This window comes from Trachemys scripta, chromosome 2 (genome assembly GCF_013100865.1).
Source record: "Trachemys scripta elegans isolate TJP31775 chromosome 2, CAS_Tse_1.0, whole genome shotgun sequence".
Classification (NCBI taxonomy): Eukaryota; Metazoa; Chordata; order Testudines; family Emydidae; genus Trachemys; species Trachemys scripta.
The window spans coordinates 48,451,056-48,473,205 of record NC_048299.1 but is presented as its reverse complement, the minus strand read 5'-3'; the positions used below and the strand labels follow the sequence as shown (position 1 = coordinate 48,473,205).

Below are 22,150 nucleotides of genomic sequence, written 5' to 3'. Positions count from 1 at the left end.
TGGAAACCACTTTTCTTCCCCCTGTTCCATCAGATTCCCACTTGGAAACAGAGTAGATTTTTGGTTCTTTATATTCTACTGGTAGAACATGCCCCCAAAAAATCATTTAAAAGATATGAGAGCAAAAAAAACCAAATGTTTACTGGATTAAGCAAAACTTGCTGGTGGGTGACCGTGTGGGAAGAGGCATGCAGGATCATGTGTCCCCCCCAGATTTGCTACTTGGCTTGTACTGAGCATGCTCACACGGACTGAGCATGCTTCAGCAGTGTTACTGAGCTGGCTGCTCTCACTCTGTCGTCCTCCTCCTTCCCTTCCCCCCTCCCCCCCACACACTATCCGCAGACATGGGTCATCTCTGCAACAACCAGTCCATATGATCTATGACCATTTGTAGGCAACTAAGAATCACATTTTCAATAATGTCTCAGATTAGCGACCACTTTTGCCTACACAAAATTCTCCACACAATGGGCCATATTTTACTTTCCTATACATCTGTATAAACCCAGAATAAAACTATAGATATCAGTGGAGTTACTCTGGATTTTCACCAGTGAAACTGATTGTAGAATCTAGCCCAAATGATATTCTGCAGGCATAAAAGAGGCAGCAGCACATCTAACTGCATGTGTGCCTACACAAACACACTAACTGCACATGCAATTTTGTGAAGTCAAAACAGAATGGAATCTTTTGAAAATGTAAACCTACATTTTGAAAAGGATCTAATACTCTTCACCTGGATATTTAGTGTTACACAGTTGCTTCAGGGGTGAAACCCTTTTTTTTTTTTTAATAACCCAGGTTACTCAGTAGTAACCTGGGTTATTAAATACAGAACATAACCCTGTTCTATCTCAATATTCAGAGAGTATTTTTCTATGTTTTTATTTATTTTGCTAAATGATACATGAAATATACCTTCTGAAAATACTTATTTGTAAATACAAAACAATATTTATGTTAAAGATTTCAGTTTTAGAAGTCACTGAACCATATTTTTGTTGCTGATGGACTGACTCCACCAATCTATCCAGACACACTGAATTGCTCTAAAATACCCAATCTAAACCTCTCTAATACTTTACAAGTCACTTGACCACAACACTCAAGTCTATAAGCTTTTTTAGACTCTCTGACTATAATGAACAAAGGATCCTAGGCTAGGTAAAACTGTAATGCACTATTCATGTCAAAGGTGTAACACAATCTTTCCATATCCAGCTTAGAGCCTAAGGGTATGTCTACACAGCAAAGAAAACCCCATGGCTGGCCTGTCAGCTGACTCAGGGTCCTAGAGCCCGGGCTCCAGCATAAGCCTGGAAGTATACATTGCAATGAAACAGCCCAAGCCCTGTGAGCCCAAGTCATCTGGCATGGACCAGTTATGGGTTTTTCTTTGCTGTGCAGACATACCCTAAGATGTTTCTCTTAAAGCTGCCACAACTCCTATACACTCTCAACATAGTCTTTTGTATCATGTGACACTTCCATATACACTCTAGAGAAAAGGCCACTGCACTGGGACTCAGGAGACCTATCTTCAATGTGACCTCGTAAGTCACTTCATCTCTCTGTATCTCTTTTCTCCCTCACATCCTTTGTCTGTCTTGTCCAGGGGTGACACTCACTCTGCCTCGGTCCTGGCCATCAGTCCGGGGGGCTCTGCATTTTAATTTAATTTTAAATGAAGTTTCTTAAACATTTTAAAAAACTTATTTACTTTACAATAGTTCAGTTATATATTACAGACTTATAGAAAGAGATCTTCTAAATACGTTAAAATGTATTACTGGCACGCGAAACCTTAAATTAGAGTGAATAAATGAAGACTCAGCACACCACTTCTGAAAGGTTGCCGACCCCTGGTCTTGTCTATTTAGACTGTAAGCAATGTGGATCAGTGACTGTCTTATCTGTTTGTACATTGTGCCTAGCACAATGAAGACCCAGTATTGATTGGGGCTTCTAGGTGCTATAATTAATACTAATTATTAATACACAATCTGTAGTAAATTTCATGACTTGCTGCAAATAGATTACAATCCAACCTCTGCTCTATACTATATTGATCTCTTAAGTTTAGTTCTTTGATAATACAGCTTCAGATCTTTGCTTGAAGTCCTGGTAAACTTTGTCCATGATTTCTTTTTCATTTCACTCTAATAATGGAAGGAATAACATGTAACCAATTTATATTTTTTTTTAAAAACTACCTAATTTTAAGGGGAGAATCCATATAAAGAGAATTAGAGCTTGCACATTGTACTGGAGCAGTTAAATACTTCCATTCTAATTTACTATAAACAGAGTTTACACCAAAACCACTGCTGCTGAAGTCAAAGGGTGCTGGCTTCAAGGGCACTAACATTTAACCATATAAATAGGTTCCATTTTGTATACGCAATTATGAACGCATGTAATTTTATATGGATTTGAGCATGATATAAGAACCAACAGAATAGAATAGCAACGTCTTTGAGATAAAATAACTTGCTATCATCTAAGTAATAGTATTAGTGCACTACTATTTTAGGATGAATATACAAACCATAAGCCCACAAGCTATGGAAGCGATGGAAACTTTATACTCGTTTTCCACATGAGTAAACTGAGTCACGGTTAATCAAGTCCAGAAAAGACTATAAGGAACTTCAGAAAGTCAGAATCAAACTAGGTGAATGGGCAACATGATGGTAGATGAAGTTCAGTGTTGATCAATGCAAAGTAATACACAGTGGAAGGGGGGGAAATTGAAATGAAGCCCTGTGCTCAATTTACAGCTGCAGTTAAAAAAGCAAATAAGGTATAAGTCTGTATAAGGAAAGGGATGGAGAATAATATAGAATATACAGAAAATATTATAATGCCATTATATAACTCAGTGGTGCAGCCTCCCATGGACTACTGTGCAATCCTGATCATTCCATGTGAAGAAGGATATTACAGAGTTAGAGGGGCAAGAATGATTATAGACATGGAAGAATTCTTACATGAAGGCACTGAAAATACTGGGATTGGTTTCTTTAGAAATGAGATGGAAAAAGAGAGGACATGGTAAAAAAGTATATAAAATAATGAATGATACCATGAAGGCAGAGGGAGAATTTCTGTTCTGTCAGTCTTGTAAGCCAAACAATAAGACGGCAGTCAATGAGAGAAGGTCCTGACTCCTCAACACAGTGGGGAGGAAGCGTGCCTTGGCCCAGCTGGCAACTAGGTCCCGCTCTACATTGTGCTGGACGGACCCACCAACCGAGGACTGGGGGTTCAGCAGCAGGGAGGATAAGGTAAAGAGCAGGAGGAGAGGCAGGGGTTCCAAGAGGATGGGCTTGCTTGGGAGGAGAAGGTAGGAGGAAGTCAGACAGGAGCCCAGGGGGGAAGCAGCACCTCGAGGAGAGTGGGAGAGGCAGGGACTCCAGTCAACATCCAGGGGCCCCCAAATTTCCACTTCCATTGAAGTCAATGGTAAAACTCTCTTTGGCTTCTCTGGGAACAGAGTTAACCCAGTGCTGAGCACTTTTGAAAATGACAGAGATAACAGGGGCATCCAGGGTTATAATAGTCAATGCTAATAAAAATGTTGGCCTTAAATCAGGGGTTGGCAACCTTTCAGAAGTGGTGTGCCGAGTCTTCATTTATTCACTCTAATTTAAAGTTTTGCGTGCCAGTAATACATTAACGTTTTTAGAAGGTCTCTTTCTATAAGTCTATATTATATAACTAAACTATTGTTGTATGTAAAGTAAATAAGGTTTTTAAAATGTTTAAGAAGCTTCATTTAAATTTAAATTAAAATGCAGAGCCCCCTGGACCTGTGGCCAGGACCGGGCAGTGTGAGGGCCACTGAAAATCAGATCGTGTGTCGCCTTCGGCACGCATGTCATAGGTTGCCTACCCCTGCCTTAAATCAATCTCTGACTATCAGAGATTAGGATGAGACCTTCAGGGGAGGCACATTATCCCACACCTGGATACTGCAGGGTTTCTTCAACCTTCCTCTGAATCAGCTGGTGCCAGCCACTGTTGGATACAGGATATTGGGCTAGACTAGACCAGTGTTTCCCAAACTGCAGGGTGTGCCCGGGCTAAGGGGGCATGGAGAAACATTTGGGGGGGCGCACAGTGGGGTTGGGGCCAATCCTGATGGGGGGGCAGGAAGGAAGTGCCTCACTTCCAGCTGCGCTCTGCCCCCAAACCAGCTCCGCTCCCAGCCTCACTCCTCCCCCAACCCTGTTCAGCCCCCAGTCCTGCTCTGCCTCCAGGCCCTGCTCTGCCCGCCCCTCAGTCCCTCTCCGCCCCCAGACCAGCTCTGCCTCTAGCCCCAGTTCCTCCCCCATTTCCTGCTTTACCTTAGCCTCAAGCTCCACTGCTGAGGGAGTCTTGGCAGTAATGGAGGTGGATCGCGGACAGATTCCATTAATGGTAAGGGGGGTACGACTGGAAAAGTTTGAGCCTCACGGGATTAGACTGACTTTGGGTCTGATCCCACATGACCATTCCTGTGTTCCTATACCAGATACACAGCTTCTATGGAAATGAGCAGCAATCCAACCCCCGTAAAAACAATTAGTTAGTTACAACATGACTCCAGTCTCAGTAACATTCACTTCTGAAAAACAGAATTTAAAAATCATTTTACTGTGTTCTTCTTCCATGTTCAGTGCAGTCATTCATTCCAGCTCTTTATCTCTAAGGTGCCTTTAATGGATCTTTCAGACACTAAAAATAACAATATTAGCTCATTGGCATATTTCTGGTCAATGAGTTGAAAAATGCAGACCTTATGAAAATGTATATTTGCATCCCTTTCAGATCAGCTGCATAACACAATCCAATGAACATAAGTGTGTTGACCTAATTTCATTATTTTCAGTAGAGTGGAGTTGGAAATTATCAGGTCTTATAATGAATACCATTCAGGGGAGAAAAATGGCTGTAAATTTATTGTCTTAATTGAAAACACCTAAAATGATGAGACACCTCATAATGTATGTTCTGTGTTAATGCAGAATAAAGATAGTCGGATATGTTTTCAAAAGAGGCAGTATGCAATGAGTGTTAATCATTCCTTTAAGCATATTACATCTTTCCCAGGAAAAGGGGTAGGGTATGATAGCTTTATGGTTACATCAGAATAGCCTAAATGTTTCTTGCAAAGCTAATATAGAATAGAAGAGTAAATGAGAAAGTAAGATATAGCTGCTACAAGAATAGTATTTATGCTGTCATTGAAATAGTATTTAGAGAACTACAACAATTTGCAGTTAAATAATCCATTTATCAGCATTGGGGAACAAAGATTATTCATGCATGACAGCAAATTCCCTCCCATATAACATCATATTTCCTTGGCCAAAGAGGGCCAGATGGACTTATTTCAGGGCCCATCAATTCTGTTCCTAGCTCAGGATCAGGGGTTAATGTGAAGTTCTCCTTTGCCACCCCAATCATCCCCATGGAGTCATAGATTTTTAAGGGCAGCATGGATGATTGTGATCATGTAGTCTGACCTTCTGTATAAGACAGGCCACAGGACTTTCCTGAATTAATTCCTGCTTGAACTAGAGCATATCTCTTAGAAAAACAAAACCTATTCTCCTTTTCCACTAGTCTCCACATAGGGAACCCAGAAACTAAAGACATGCCTCTCTTTCTCTGGTATTCTTATGTAAGCAGAGTCAGGATGAGCTCTACCCTGACATCTGGTGGTGAATTATGGCGAGTGTGGAAAAAAACTCCAGGGGCTGATCTGCATAGGCACACCCACTCGCCTGGCATGAAACAACAGCAACTCAAAGTGGTTACTTTGGCTGGTGTGGGATCCCCAGTTTCTCTATTATTGGGGCAGGAAGAATAAAGTTTTGTTACCCCGATTCTGTGAATCAAGGCCAGTGGAACTGTTGTATGACAGAAGGACTGAGTGAGTCCTTCACCATTACCTAAGTAGCACTTGCTTGACAAGGGGCATGGGTTACAAAACCCAGTGAATTGAGAGAGGATGGGATCAGGTATTTATATCTGATGGTATGGGCCCTCTTTGAGGGTTTGAAACACTAATTGTACTACCTCCTCTCTCCACTGTTGAATATCAGAGCTAACTTTGATTCCTTTAGGAGTCTAGTTACAGGCTGCTGAGCTGAATTCACTTTGGGCCAATGGTGCACTAGCACTGGGGCTCCCCTACTATTGCTAAGAGCTGAAATCACAAAAGAGCTAAAGTTATTAAGAGCTGAGATCACTGAGACTGTGTTAACTAGTGGGGGAGCCTGAAGCTATATTGCTGGTGGAGCAGCTAGCAGAGAGGAGCTGAGCAACTCACAGGTCGGTGAGCAGGGCGGAGCCTTGTGGGAGCGGCCCAAGGAACAGCTGAAGTGGAGCAGAGCTGAGCAGCTCACAGGTCGGTGAGCAGAGCGGAGCAGCTGCCAGAGCAGTTCGTGGACGGCGGGAGCGGCTCACAGGACAGCTGGTGGAGTGGAGTGGAGCAGCTCGTGGAGAAGGCTGTGGCAGAACCCCACGGAGAGACAGCCAGTCGGCCTCGGATCACGTAAGGTGCCCCTTAACACCCTGCGTGCCTTCCCCCACCCCACCCCCAGCTTGAACTCTGGGGCTGCACTGACCAGGGACAGAGACTTTGGGGGGGTTGTTGGACTTTTGGGACTTTGGTGATCCTTGGGTTGCTGGACCCAAGAGACTTTGGGGTTGTTGGACTTTTGGGACCTTGGTGATTCTTGGGTTGCTGGTTTCAAGAACCAAAGGGAAAGGACACAGCCCAATTTGCTGGGGTGGGTTTTTTGCTCATGAAGCCTGTTTGTGTTGTTTTTCCAATTTAATGCTGATGTCGTTTACCTCATGTTATTAAACATTTTCTGTTACACTCAGACTCCGTGCTTGCGAGAGGGGAAGTATTGCCTCCTAGAGGCGCCCAGGGGGTGGTATGTAATTGTCCCAGGTCACTGGGTGGGGGCTCGAGCCGGTTTTGCATTGCGTTATTGAAACGGAACCCCTAGATACAGAACCCGGCCCTTGTTGCTGCCAACTTAGATGGGCAGAAGGGTTACACTTAAAAACCATGGACAAAAATTTGGCCTCAGTTATACCTGAGTCTGAGAAAATCCATTCACTTCAGTGGTTTTATTCCACATTTATACTGCTGTAAGGAAAGGCAGAATTTGCCCCTAAATGTACAGGGAGTTACCGGCACAGATTCCTCCAGGACTGAGTTGAGCATACTTTGTTTGGCACCAGATTGTCCCTCTATTCTGACTTAGGCACCCTGGGACAGAGTAAATCTGCACTGTCCTCTTACCAGGGGCTGATATACTGAATAATCTACTATTTAGGGTAAAATCCTGGCCCCACTGAAGTCAAGGATAAAACTCCCATTGACTGCACTGCGGCCAGGATTTCACCTTTGCTGTGCCTTTTGGGGAGACCTTCTGTATTAAGTCTGACAACACCCAAATGCAACAGCCAAGGGCAGGGAGTCGACAAGATGGAGAAAGGAATGGGTGGAGCCTTGGACACATTCCCCCAGTGCAGCAAGAGTCATAATTTGCTGCTGGTTTAGGCTAGAGGGAATCAGGGAGGTAATTTATGCCTAGAAGGGTGTCTTAGAAGCACAGTGCCTTCCAGGTCTGTTTTTGGGGTGGTGCAGATTACACATCATCCTTTGCCCAAGGCTGTGCTGAAAGGCATAATCTGTCCCCAAATATTTTATTTTCTGCCATTTAGTTGGATTATTTCTACAGCTGTGCAAGAAATAAATTAAACTTGTGAGAGTATGATATGGTTCACATCTGCAAATTCAAAACAATTTAATTCAAACTCTACAATATAGCTCTAGCTATATCTATATATACTGCAAACTTATTTTTATCTTGATGGGGATTTAATGAAGGAATTAGAAATGTCTCCAAACAGGAAGTGATAGTGGAAATGTTGACAGACCTTTCACTGCTGTAGCCCATTGCAATAAACTAAAATGATACATATCACTGAGAAGATCACGAGAAACCAACAAAAGTTAGCAGGCTACATCTCTAAAAAGATAGGAGGATCCTACATATTGGAAAACAAAACAAGAAAAAATAAACCAACAAAAAGGCAAACTAGTATACTTCCAAAAACTAATGTGGATATTTAGAATCAGCTTTACAAAAGTGTGTGTGAGGGTTGAGAAAGTTAGTTATTTTCAGACAGTGGATTAAGAGGCTGAATCTGAAGGTAAAAAATTTAATGCCTATCTCACAGTTCAGGGCATCTGCACCTGTATTTTCTCTCCATGGTCCAGCAAGGGCACCTGCTCTAGGCTCCTAGCTCCCCAGCCATCACCACTCTTGAGCAAAGACCTGCATCTCTCTTCTTCCTGACCAGGGTTTTTCCAGACTTCACAGTCCCCTGCCCACACTATGAGCACCCCAGCAAGTCAGACTGCTTAAGGAGGCCTGCTTTGCTTTCTCTTCAAAGGCTATAAAAAGCGTAATTGTCCACAGCTATAAATTACCACACAGCTTTAGGTGGTGGTACTTCTTTGGAGGTGTTACAACCTGAGTGGATTTGCTTCATTCCCTCCCCCAATCATGGTCTCAGTTCCTGAAGGCCTGTGGTCACCTTCCCCCATGAACTGTATACAATCCCTGGCCCACAATGATACATAAACTTAACACAGTAAGATCTCCCAGAGATATTGTGGAAATTGCCATATCTGTCACAGCATACTCTTAATTAATTTTGAGCTCTCTTCAGCAGGAATGATTTGAAACACATCAGGCCAAGAGAACTGAACTGGAATAAATAATATAATTTTAGATGAATGTGCAGGAAACGCAAGTCTCATGTGCACTAAATCCATATGTAAAAGAAGAAAAGATCAGCATGAATAGGGAACAATGAATCTGTGTTAGAGTACAGTGTGTCTTCTGTGCCAGATGATCCATGTTGTATCTAAAAGAGAAAAATAGAAGAAAGAAAAACTGCTGAACGGGAGATGAAAAATTAGTTTGAAGCAACAAGTACTTTCTCTGCTTAAAAGAAAACTCAAACCCTTTTTCTCAGTACAGGTCAATAATGTCCCCAGGGTAAGAAGCAAAGCTTTCCAGGAACAAACTGTGAAATGAATTTGAAAATAAAATTTTCAACACAATTAATATTTCTGAGCTTATTATGAAAAAACTCCCTCTGACCAAAATCAACAAGTGCTGTTTCTCCAGCATATAAGGGTGATGGCAGCTCAACAGAATACCAATTCTAGTGTCGCAACTCAGTACCTCTCTAATTCTTTCTCATGACTAGTAAAGAAGAGAGAGAAGGAAAGAGAATTCTCCACAAGTGGAGAATTAATAGCACATATACACTATCTATATATATTTTAACACCCTCAGGTCACTGTCCTATGGAAGGTCCTATGGAAAACAATGATTCTAAGCATGAACTCATTGGGTCATATCCTCAGCTCCAGCCATGCTGTGCTTGGTACCTGAACTGATCCATTGGCCCTGGTGTAATTTAAAGCAACCTCAGATCTGTTCTAAATTCTGCCAGTTTCAACATGCTCCTGTTGTACCCTCCAGAGATTGCTGGAATGCAGCAGAACTGTTCATGCCCAACTTCTGATCTTGACATGCTCCCTATGTTGCAGAGGACTGGAAAGGTATGACATACAAAGGGAAGCTGCCATCAATGGTAGGTTCAAGAGATTTTAAAAGTAGTTGTCATTTATTTTCAAGTATCTCTTGCCATTTTGTCATGGTCTTTTTACGTTAGAAGTTCTTCATTGAACAAAATAGATGGAAATTTCTGGAAAATAAAATGACCACCTCTTTTTCTGCTAACAGCAGAGCAATAGCTTGCAGCTAGAGAATACAACTGAAAAATATTTGCTTGGTGTCATTTGAAGAAATAAACCAAAAATGGTTAAGACCAAACTAAGGTGAAGAATCATCTCAGGAATCACACAACTGGTGCAAATTATGGAGATGGTACATAGGTGAAATACCTTTACATTAAGACTTGAACATTAAACTGGTAATGGACTGGTCATGAGTAAAGAGCGAATCTACCTGGTGAGTTATTAGTTTACTTAGTAGGACTGCCTCCATGAGTTAGGGGAGCTAGATTTATCCCTTGATCTATTTAATGTAAGTCTAACACACAATATCTTTCAATGGATACAAGTACTTATAAATACAGACACAGGGTTTGCTCCCGAGGTGTGGTTGATCATCCCAGAGTGCAGGTCAGGGAAGATTGCTCCTTTTATTCTGTTGCTGCCTCTGTTCAACTCTGGTCCTACTTTGCCAAGTTAGAGGAGCCCAAGCAAATAGCCACAAAGAGCTGAAACCATAACTAAGAACTGATGCACCACAGGGGCATTTCAGCCACACTCCCTTTCCTCAAGCCACTCCCACTTTTCCCTGGTACACCAGCAATAAAAATGAGGAGGAGCATCAAAGCCCCTATGGCAGCTCTGTGCCACTGGAGATCAGATTTACTTCAGTGTGATCCTCCTTGGGCCAGATAAGATAGTTTTAGGGTCAGTTTGCCCCAGCAATATAGTGCAAAACATCTGCACAGCACTGAAAAATCTGATTCACAATATTCAGCTCTCCCAGATTACTCAATGGGACTTATCAGCTACCATGTTCAGTAAAGATCCCTAATATTACCAGTAAGAATCCTTTTGTCTCACATGGTGATATTTTGCCATGTTTTGTGCTGGCCTGCTTTCACTCTATATGCAAGAAGGTGCTACACTACTTTACAAAATGGAGATACTAACATATTTTGGACCAATGATTATTTTAAATGCTGCTGACCCAGGATTTTAGGCTGTTCAGAAATGGAAACCTGGGATGCCAAGCCATGGCATTGCCTGATAAATAAAAATATCCATCTATTAAGACAAATATCTTCAACTGGTGGACATGAAATGTTTTTTATTATATAAGAATCTTTTATGGAAGATGACTAAAATATCAATTTTATGTTATTGCTTGCAATAGTTAGTGTTTGTCAAGATTTAAAATGTTTGCTTTCTGACATGTTAAAATTATTCCAACACTTTGGAGAATGTGCTGTTCCTTACCCTTCACCAACACAACAGCTGCTAGAAATTTAAAAAAAATAGATTTTTCATCTTATTATCATATGAAATGTCTCCAGGAATCTTTAAAAAATGAGATGATTCATATTCTTAATGGGTGAAGTTCTTTTAATAATTAATACATTTGTTTCAAGTCTGTAGTTTAACAGAACAATTCCCATGAACATATCAAAGAAAACACCCAGAAGCTTCAGCCTTTACTTTTAATTCTTTACTACTGATTTCCAGGGTTCCTTATTTATTATTAATGTTTTCAGTGTAATAATACCATACAAACCTAACCAATAAGATACAATTAGTCGATACTTCCTGTCCCTAAAAAACTTTAGGAGTGTTTATTGACTACATTTTATAATACTTCGGTGTAGTGAGTGAGTTACATCGATGGGAGCGACATTTTAGTGTAGAGGCTTACAGAGTTAAGTCAATGTAAGCTACCTTACATCAACCTAACTCTGTAGTATAGACCAGGCACAAATGTGTCGTGAAGGGACAAACAGGAGTCCAGCAGGGAAGGCAGAAAAGAGTGACAGTGTCCATAAGGTTGGCTGGAGCAAGTCTAACCAGAGTCCCTCAAAAAAGCCAACCAACCAAAAAAAAAAAAAAAAAAAAAATCAAAAACACACTGTGACACTGGTAGACCAGGTGCTAGCTCTTGCCAAGGCTGTAGGCATCAGCTTGGCATTGACAAATTCATGGCTGGAAACCAGACCAGCTCAATTGTATGTTAGTATTGTTCAAGATAGCAGTTAGATTTGTAAAGATGTGTTTAGTTTCTATAGAATACTTGTAAGTTGCTTGCTGCATGCATGAATCTTACTTGTAATGTCTATATCCCATGTTATAAGGTAATATGTAAGACAGGGGTCAGCAACCTCTGGCACGTGGCTTGCCAAGGTAAGCACCCTAGCGGGCCAGGTCAATTTGTTTACCTGCCGCGTCCACAGGTTCGGCCAATCACTGCTCCCACTGGCCGCGGTTCACCGCTCCAAGACAATGGGGAGCGCGGGAAACGTCATGGGCCAAGGGATGTGCTGGCTGTGGCTTCCTGCCGCCCCCATTGGCCTGGAGTGGCGAACCGCAGCCAGTGGGAGCTGTGATCGGCCAAACCTGCGGATGCGGCAGGTAAACAAACTGGCCCGGCCCACCAGGGTGCTGACCCTGGCAAGCCACGTGCCAGAGGTTGCCGACCCCTGTGATAGACTTTGGCAGACAGTCTTGGGTGAGCAAAGTGCTAGGTACATTATATATGACACACCATTTGGCAGGCACTGTTTCCTGTGGTTACATTTTTTATCTCTGCTGCACTAAAAATATTCCAGAGGAGGTCGGACAGATGCTATAATGACCCAATAGTCTAAAATCATATTTCATGTATAGTATCTCCAGATGAGGATATTATTAATAAAACTAAATACTAAGAAACATTAAGAAAAAAGGGGTTGAAATTTAATTTTAAAAGTGCCATATAACAATATTAAAGGGAAAATATCTTAACTGAGAAAGACATTATGCTAAATAACACCAAAGTAGATGTTGTTGTAACCCAGATACTTTATACTGTAGCATTTGATTTTTAAGTCTAAAAATAAGTAGAGAAGCAGGTGAAGAAGAAATATGTATTTGTGTCTCTACACAAGTGTGGTAAGTTATCATGAATCTAGGAGACTCAACCTTAATTTTTACAGCAACACCTCCATTATTTGTCTGACCAGTTTAGGCCCTGAACCTGCATGACATCCATGTGAGTGGATTCCTGTTTGACTCATATTGCAGGATTTGGGCTTTAACACCTTGGAAATGGTTGTGGGACCAGCTACGCATTATCACCCATGGCATTCCTAGCTAAAAGTGTTAGGTTGGGGGTTTGTTGTTCTTGCTGTTTGTTTGTTTGTCTGTGTTTTGAGTGTTATGTTGTTTGTTCTGTCACGTTACACTGCATAGTGATTATGTGGTATAAGGACTTTGGGACACCAGCAAGCTAGGAAAATAATCAGAATAATCACAGTCCCATGCCTCTCAAATGTCCCTCATTTCTCCCCTGCTCACTCTCTCTCCTTCAGCTCTCTCCTCCTTCTCCCCTGTCTCAGTTGCCAAAGTTTCTTATCTGCTTTCCCTCTCTAACTCCTCTGCTTTCCCCACATAATCCCATCCCATCTCATCTCCTGAACTCCCTTGCACCCACTCTCATTGCATCCCTTAAACTTCTCCTTAATCTCTCACTCTCTTCTGGCGTTTTCCATTCACAATACAAGCATGCTTTAGGCTTTCCCTTTTTAAACCTCCACCCTTCTTGCCATTCCAACTACTGCCACATCTCCCTTTCATCTCTAAACTCACTGAATGTGTTGTTTACAACTGATGTCTGGAGTTCTATGCTAGACCTTCTCGAATCCAGATTTTGTCCCTTGCATTCCATAGAACAATCTCTCACCAAAGTCTCTAAGCACCCGTTTCTAGCCATAGCTCAGAAACAGTACTCATCCCCCTTGGCCAGTCAGCCACCATTGATTATGCTCTTCTTTAAATCCTGTCCTCCTTCAGCTACTGTAACTCTTTCCTTTCTTTGTTCTCCTAATAGCTTCTTCAGCATGTTCTTCAGCAGATACTCCTCATCCCCCTCCAACTTTCTGTGGAGATTCCATAGAGCTCCATCCTCGATCCCCCTCTCTTCTCCTTCTACACCTTGTCTTGGATAATCTGATCCACAAACAAAAATTTATCTACCATCTCTATGCTGACAATTCACAGATCTGCCTCTGTTCTCCAGACCCATCTCCTGATGGCTACACTAAAATCATGGCCTGTATTTCTGACATTTCCTCGTGAATTTCCAGCTATAAATTTAAGCTCATCTTGGATAAAACAGAGCTTCTACTCTTTCATCCCAAATCCTTCCCACTTCCTCATTTTTCAATCACTGTAGAAAACATCACTATCCTGCGAGTCACTCAGGCCTGTAACCTGGGGGTCACTCAGCTCTCTAGGTACTTACATCTAGGTTATATATAATCCTGCTGGTTCTTTCTGCATAATATCTCTAAGAGAAGGAATTTCCTATCCATCCACATAGCTGAAACTCCGTATCTCCCAACATTTCCTGTAGCTAAAGTAGTATGGGTCCTGCCTCTAAAGGGTGGGAGGCCCAGGGTGGAGTGTCAGATGCTGCTCCTAGTGTGTGGAAGGCCCTAGGCAGGGATCAGGGCTGGGAGACCTGGGGGGCAGTTGCTGAGTGAGCCTACCCCACATTCACCCCACAGTGGCAGCTCCTGCAGCTTCTGTCCCACTGGGCTTGACTCCTTGCCCTAGGCATTGCAACCTGGCCCTGGCATATGGGGTCACAGTACCACTCAGCTTTGTCCTGTCAGTACTGTGACCCCAGGCACAAGGGGCCAGGTCACAATAGCTGGAACGGAGAGCTGAGTCCAGCCAGCCCCACAGAACAGGAGCCATTGGGGCAGCGGATTTTGGGAGTCAAGGCAGCACAGTCCTGTGAAGCCAAGGACTGTTGTGAGGTAAAAAGCACCAATCCAGCTCTCATCAGCCTTGTGGTCTTCTTCACAAATAGGCCTTCACATCCTATCCTTACCCCATCTATCATCTCCCATTCACAATCGACATGTTGACTACTGATTCCTACTGGCCAATGATGCAGCTTTCATCACCCACTTGTTAATTCTTCAAACAAGCACCTGTATTATTCCTCCCCTGCTGCCCCACATTCTTGGGAGGAGCTCCCTGTACACATCCACAAAGCTACCTCGTTGTCCTCCTTCAAACCTCACCTTAAAACTCTCCTTTGCCCTGCTGCCTATAAAAGACTTGACAACAGTTAGGTAGCTGGTGAACTGGGATCACAGCTTATCATGCTGACCAATATTCTCTCCCTCATTGGTCTGGCTGTTCTCTTTTGACTTAGACTGCAAACTCTTTGAGACAGGAACCATCTTTTTGTTCTGTGTTTGGACAGCACCTAGCACAAAGGGGTCCTGCTCCATGACTGGGGCTCCTAGGTACTACTTAATAGAAACAAATAATATTAATTTTACTGCACTCTCCTGGTGCCCTCTCACTTTTATTGGTGAGGAGAACCTGAAGCAAGGGCACTGGGAAAAGTAAGAACCCATTACTCTTTCTTTACATGTTTTCCTCTCAAATGCCCCTCATGTTTGTCCCAGTTCCCATTACTCCACATAAACCTCATTTTTGTTGTTGAGTAAGCATGAAAAAGGGAGGTTACAGAAGGTGTCATTTACAGTGAAGGAAGGAATTACAGCAATTCAATTTTCCTAACTGAATCATTTCTGTGTGTCCCTTATTTGGGGGCTTTATCCCACAATGCATCCCACACTCAGGCCTTGGCAGGGTGAGAGCAGACTAGCCAACTCTCACAAATTTATTGCGAGAGATGTGATTTAAGCCTCACTCGTGATCTCGTGATAGACCCCTCAAAGCTCAGGATTTTTTTTTCAGCTCTGGCTGTCAGCCTCAGGCAGCTGCTTCCCTGCCAACCTGGGAAGTGGGAGTGTTACCCCAGAATTTCACAGTCCTGCATGTACCCCAGAATGTGACAGTACTGCAGTCAGCAATTTTGTATGTTGAGCCATGGCCAGCTGAAAATCAAAATCACATAGCTAGGAAAATCTTTAGGCCTTGAGAGGCAAGGCCAAATAATTGCATGTCTGCAATTTTGCTATCAGAATGGGAGGATGGGATAAGAAGTGAATGTATTGTGAGAATAGAAGGAGGGTTTAGATGGTCGATCTTGGCCTGGAGCACCTCTGACACCTTTGATATGTAAGTTTTATTATTGTTATGACTAGAAATGTTTTGATGATAAGAGATAATGAGTAGTTTTGCTGAAAGTAGGAGAATTAGTGACCCATTAAGGATTACTATGGTGACCCACTAGGAGTCACAATAGGTTATGTGCTTTGAAGTTAGCTATAAAAGAGTAGGCGAAATAATTTGCTTTGGAGCAATTCGAGGAAGTTTTCTTTGAGCATGGATTTTGAGCATGGATCTGGCATCTAAGCTCTCCAGCAGTCAGAGGGAAGGAAGATGTGTTCCCCCTCCCTCCCCCCCCCCCCCGAGCCTGGCCACTGATCCTTTTAAACCATTTCTTAACTTTAGGTAAATATAAATGTTTTGAAATGCTCTAAACCTACGCTGACAGCATATGTATGTGTGTGTGCTTAAGATCTAATAAAAGACTCTAGCTTGTGCCATGATATGTCAGACGGCTGAGCTGTGCCCCCATTGATTTATTATTGACACTACCTGGAGAGAAACAGTTAAGTTACCACTGTTTTGGGTTCTGAAAACCTTGGGTAACAGGAGAGGGGGACCCCACTGCAGCCCCCCTGCCCCAAGCTTGGGGAGGGTGAAGAACCCTAAGAGGAATAGAGATGAGGCTGGAAGGGCTGAACTGTGACCTGGGTGCTGCAGGGGGACTGAAGTGAGAAGGGTGGGGGCTGGTAGGATGCAGGGGCTGTACTGATGGTGAGTTCTGAGCAGATGGGGTGAGTGCTGAGAGGATGAACTGAGGATGGTGGGGTCTATGGAGTAGGGAGGCTGAACTGAGGGGGGCTGAATTGAGGGGGCTTGAGTGGGGACACAACTGATGGGGGACTGGAGGACAGGATTAATTGCTGGGCAAGAATCAAGCAGATGTGGAGGTGAGAGCTCCTGGAGCAGAGGCCAAAGTTACCTTATCCAGTACCTGTGCGAGAATGGGAAACACTAATTGTCACATGCATATACCCTGGGGATGGGCAGAGGGAGTTCAAAAACCCAGAGACTGACCTAAAAAAGACAATATAATCTTTGTAAAAAATCTCATGGTTTTTTGGGGGCAGTTTTATGATTTTGGGGGAGCAGACTCATGATTTTTCATCTGATATTGGCAATACTGTTAGAGGTATGAAGACTCCTGGGGCTGCTCCAACTCTCCGGTTGGAAGTCAATGGCCAGGCTCTCACTTGACTTTCATGGGAGCTGGATCCAGCCCCTGCTGTCCATTCCTTCCTCGCCGCTCTGTACCCACTAGGTCGCCCTGCCTCCCAGCACACAGAGGCTTCCTGATTCCGGGGGGGTGGGGGGAGGAGAGAATTTCATGTATTGCCTCCAGTACAGAATTCAGCCAGCCCGGGGCAGACAAAGGGGCGGGGGTGAGTGTCAGCCTGGCGCGGACAATCCCAGGGAGGTGCCAGGCACGGAACTGGGGACAATAGGGCCCGCTCGCCCCGGGTTCGTGCCAGGGCAACGCTCCCGAGGGCCGGAGCCGGGGGCGGGGAGGAGGATGTAGGTGACGGAGGCTCCGCCCTGCTCGGGGCCGGTCTCCCCGGCGGAGGAGCCTGCGTTCGGCATTGTGACGCTGGCGGGGCTGGAACACCTGGGGCGGCAGCAGCTCAGCAGGCCCCGGCGCGGGCTGTGGGGGGCGCCCCGGCGAAGAGGGGCCGCGCGGGGAGCGGGGCGCGCAGAGCCCTCTGCCTCCAGCACGGGGCGGCCGCGCCCTCCTCATCCCCGGACAAGGTGAGCGCAGCCGGGGAGGCCCCGGGGGCGGGGAATCGCGGCTTCTCGGTGCTGGGCCTGGCTGGAAGAGCAGGTTTCTCCTCAGGCAGCTGGTGCCCGGGCCGAGGCGCCTAAGGGCCGGGCAGGGCTGCGGGGTGGGCATGCTGGGCAGGCACCATGTCTCCCTTAGGTGGGATCCTTCGCCTCTCTTGCTGGGGGAGGGGGAGCATGGGGCACTGATGCGCCCCAGGTGGGGGTGTAGAGCCAGATGTGGCTGAGGCTGGATTGTGACTCCTAATGGGCTTTGCCTGTGCAAAATTTCCGGGTTACAAAATGGCACCTGTCCCCCTCCATTCCCCCCCCCCCTTTGCCATTCGGGTACATCCCTGGGTTCATATGCAGTTTATCCATGGCTCTCTGGCTCCTTCCCCTCCCCGCACTCATCCCCTCCAGCCACTGGCCTTTGGAAAATGGGCAGACATGGCAACAGGGGGAAATGTCCAGTTAAAACTATTAAAAATCCTTCTCTGTGTTGCCACTGACCCCACAGATTAAAATGGAAAGAAATTTAAAAATCAAATGAACTTTTTACTGTTTTTTTCTGTGTTCACTTTTTGCATTTTCCTGAGCTTGGATGAAGAAAATGCAATGGCTGTTTTCCCCCAGGTTGATAGTGAGTTTTCCTTTTTTTCTATTTTTGTGCATATTGTTCTGTTTGGGCTGCTGACCAGGTAGTGAAATGGCTACAGCCCAACAAAACTGGTTCCACTGGGATTTTAAAAAGCATGAAAATATTTCTAATGAAGCGTTAATATTACAAAAAGCTTAGTTTTACAAATCATAGATTTGTCTGCTGTGTCCTTTAAATTAGCATGTGAACAGCATGCATATAGTACCTTGGTGTGGTTTTTTTTAAAGCGCACAATTTAGTCTTACTGTAAACTGTCAGGGTCCCTTCAATGAGCATGTGAGCAGCATGCTATTTAACTCATTGATATACTGACACAGGTATTTATTTATGTAAATATATATTGTAAGTGTATTTATATATGTAAATGAAATAAGTGTTCTGTTCTGAACTCTCTCATTTAGTGCTAATAGTCTGTCTCTCATTCTGATCCAGCAGAGATTATGGTTCTATTTGGTTTCAATGGATTAGGACCTGATTTCAGTTTCACGGACATAAATCAGAATCTGGCCTTTAGTTTCCAGAATATTTTTATCTCCTACGGTTCTCTGGATGTATTGGAAAGGGGAAGGCTGAATCTTTAGTAGCTGAAATGCCTTGTTGATATGTCATCTTTGGAAGTCATGTGCAGCCCCTGCTGTTCTGTTTCCCCTTGTTTACCTCTGTTATCTTCTCCCAGGTCTTGGTTTCTTGGTGGATGTGGGGTGTGTTGAAAGTGTGAAGCTGTATGTACAAATTATGGGCTGAAAAGGCCCAGGTACCAAGTTTTTTTTCCTCCAGGGCAGGCTTCTCTGAAGTGAGCTTAGTTACCTGGTTCTGCCTGCAGGGGCAGTCAGCTGTTGGTATCAGATGAAAGCTACATCTCCCAGAACTGTTTGATCACTTTCTCACAACATCAGGCCAAGCAAACTGTGTGTTGGATTCTTGAATCCTTAACTCAGACCTTGTGTAATGCCAATCTTTCCCCCAATGTTTCCTATTGGTGGTAGCAATGGTGAGGGCTCTTGTATAGGCAAGGCACTGGCAGCTCCACTGTTTTTTATCACTTTGTTGTATAGACTATGACCCTGTATACTGAATTTCCCGGTGTAGGCATTAATATGTGAATTTTAACAGATATAGTTACACCATCATAACCCATTGTGTGGACACTTGTATCCTGGTATGATTGCCTTTTTTCAATTTTAGCTTATGGCATTGAGGAAAAGGTTTAAGCTAAACCAAAGAAAGCCACTGTTAACTGTATTAGCATAACAAGTAAAAAATTTCCAGGTAGACAAGCCGTATGTGAAGGCAATATGATGGTTAAAATGCCTCCAACGCCTTGTCTACATTAGAGCTGCACAAGTTTTCTATTACTGCACTATTGGGTGATGGCTTTTAGTGAAACTGATATATTGCATTGGTTCTCAACATGGGGATTGCACCCTCCACTGGGGATGGTCTAGGGAGGGAACAGGTCTAGGGAGGTCATTTATGGCTAGATGGGGAAAAGATTGGGTCCAGAAATGATTTTTTCTTTGAAATATAGGGTCATGTTATGGAAAAGAGTAAAAAATATTGGTCTAGTGTAGACTCTGAGCCCAGCCTGCTGAAGTCAATGGGAGTTTTGCCTGAGTAAAGACTGTGGGGTGGGGATCTGTGTTACTTTAAAAACAAGCTTTTCCTCCTTCCTTTTAAAGCTAACTATATTGGGTACTGCTATCTATACATTATATGTGCTTCACAGTCCCAACCCTGAAGTGTTCTGATGAATTCCCAAGTAATACTACCAAAAAAGTTTGAATAATTGCACATACTTTTTACCCTCTAACCTAGTGTTGAAAGCTGTTGTTTAAGTTGGCAGGAAAACCTACTACTCCATGAGTCAGTCTTCAAAACAAAAAGTCAGGAAATGGCATCAAAGTGTCATTTATATTTTCTTAAATGCCTCTTCCATCAGCATAGCAGTAAAGCAGTTGGTTGTTCAAAATGTTTTGCCACTGTTTAATTTGTGTAGTATTTTCAAGGTTAAACTTTGCAGAATTATGCAAAAGCATTATAAATAAGGAAAAACTGGAAGCCAGGAACATTGGAAGAACATTCTTACTTTTCTACACTGCCTAGTAATTGTGATTTCACAACAATTGTTTTGTAGCTGTTACTAGCTGTGGTAAAGTGAGTCTCTTATGCAATCAGTTACTGTAGATCTTGGGAATTATCTGTTACAGGTCATTATAATAACATTCAAGTCACTCTTGCCCGTACCTTCAGTAGAGATGACTCCTGTATTGGAGCTAATTACAGACCCCATTGGTGTTTCATTGAAAACTATAGTACAAAGGTTAACTTTCAAGCACAACCAGTCTGTGTTGGTCTGGAGTGTTGACTCCAAGGTGAAACAGGATCATTGTATATTGCTGATGCCGTGCATATGGTTAATCAGACCTCATGGATCAGAGTGCAAGCTGACCAGCTGAAGGGGTTCAGAGGGGAATATTCCCCCTCCCTCCCCCCATGTACAGCAATAGTATTATGCATCTTGCTTCATGGACGAGTGGGGGTAAGAATTTAAATTAGATATGTTGAGTAATAAGCACTGCTGGAAATAGGATATCTGACCAGTTGAGCCTTGATCTGATCTATTATAGCAATATCTATCTTTCTTTGACATACCAGATAATGGAAGAGACTTGCCAACTCAGTTTGTGAATAAGCTCACTTTCTAATAGAACAATGTTCTAGAAAAGTAAAAACTTCATTATATAAAATATTATTCTAGTATGGTTAAAGCTGAGATATAGCAAAGAATCGCCAAAACTATTATGATAGTCTAAACGAAGGCAGGTGCTCTGCATAAAGAAAATACCATAATAATATTTGATTACTTTCTAATTTATTCTACTTGGAATAGACTTTGTTTTGTTTAATTTTAGAGTGCTAAAATCTATTATTAAAGAATGTTATATAGCCATTTCAGAGAGATTAAAGAGGTTCTTAAATGTACTTAATTGAAGGACTGAGCTTTATTCCCAGCTCCGTCATAGACGTGCAGAATGAAGTTGGACAAGACACTGAATTTTTTGTTCTCAGTATGCCCATCTCCAAAATGGATACTTACCTGCCTCCATCCCAGGGTCATGTTAGGCTTTCATGTATATTTTAGAAGTGCTTTGAACTCTTCAAATAAAAGGTGCTGTAAAAGGGCAAAGGGATATTACGTACTGGGTTTTTGTGCAGGGACTATTTCACTTGCAGCAATTGCAAAGTTAATATAATTTTAGACTGAAATATCAATTTAATGTGCTGTATTAACCTTGTATGGTGTACATTATGCTCTGTGAAAGTTAATTATTACCTAGAAAAGACGATTGTTTGCACATGATTCTGTTGCCAATTGAATATGCCTGCACTTACGTTTGAAATACTTCGTTACACTAGAGAGTGTGATGTCTACATATAACACTCTAATAGGTGTTACTGAGATAAACCACTGTTTCCAGGGCTGTGTAATTCTGCTGTAAAAATGTTCCATGCCTTGGAACATGGAATTTTAGGTTTTGGAAAAAAAGACAACACTTTAAAATGTTTAAATTTAAATTTGTGAGTAAAAAATAAACTTAAGAATTCTGAAGCACTCTTTTGCAACCTTATAATTGTTATTGTAACACAAAATTTGTCAGGCATACAGCACATAGTACAGCATAATCAGATTTGGCATTTGTGAGGAGAACACCGGAGTTACCCGAGAGATTGCATCAGCACAACCTTAGTTACAATCATTTGTATTTAAAGAAGAATTTTGACACTTGAAGTGGACCTTGCAGTTGTGCAGGGACCAAAAACGTCTATGAAAATTGAAA

General features: G+C 42.9%; 1 protein-coding gene across 2 annotated transcripts in view; it reads left to right on the top strand.

The window, feature by feature from the left end:
* Positions 1-17,330: 17,330 nt before the first annotated feature.
* ICA1 (islet cell autoantigen 1) overlaps positions 17,331-22,150 on the top strand; it is a 92,900-nt gene continuing 88,080 nt past the window's right edge. For both annotated transcript variants that reach the window (XM_034760525.1, XM_034760524.1), the window contains exon 1: positions 17,331-17,641. The gene's annotated coding sequence lies outside the window, so the exon portion shown is untranslated. The remainder of the gene's footprint in view (positions 17,642-22,150) is intronic.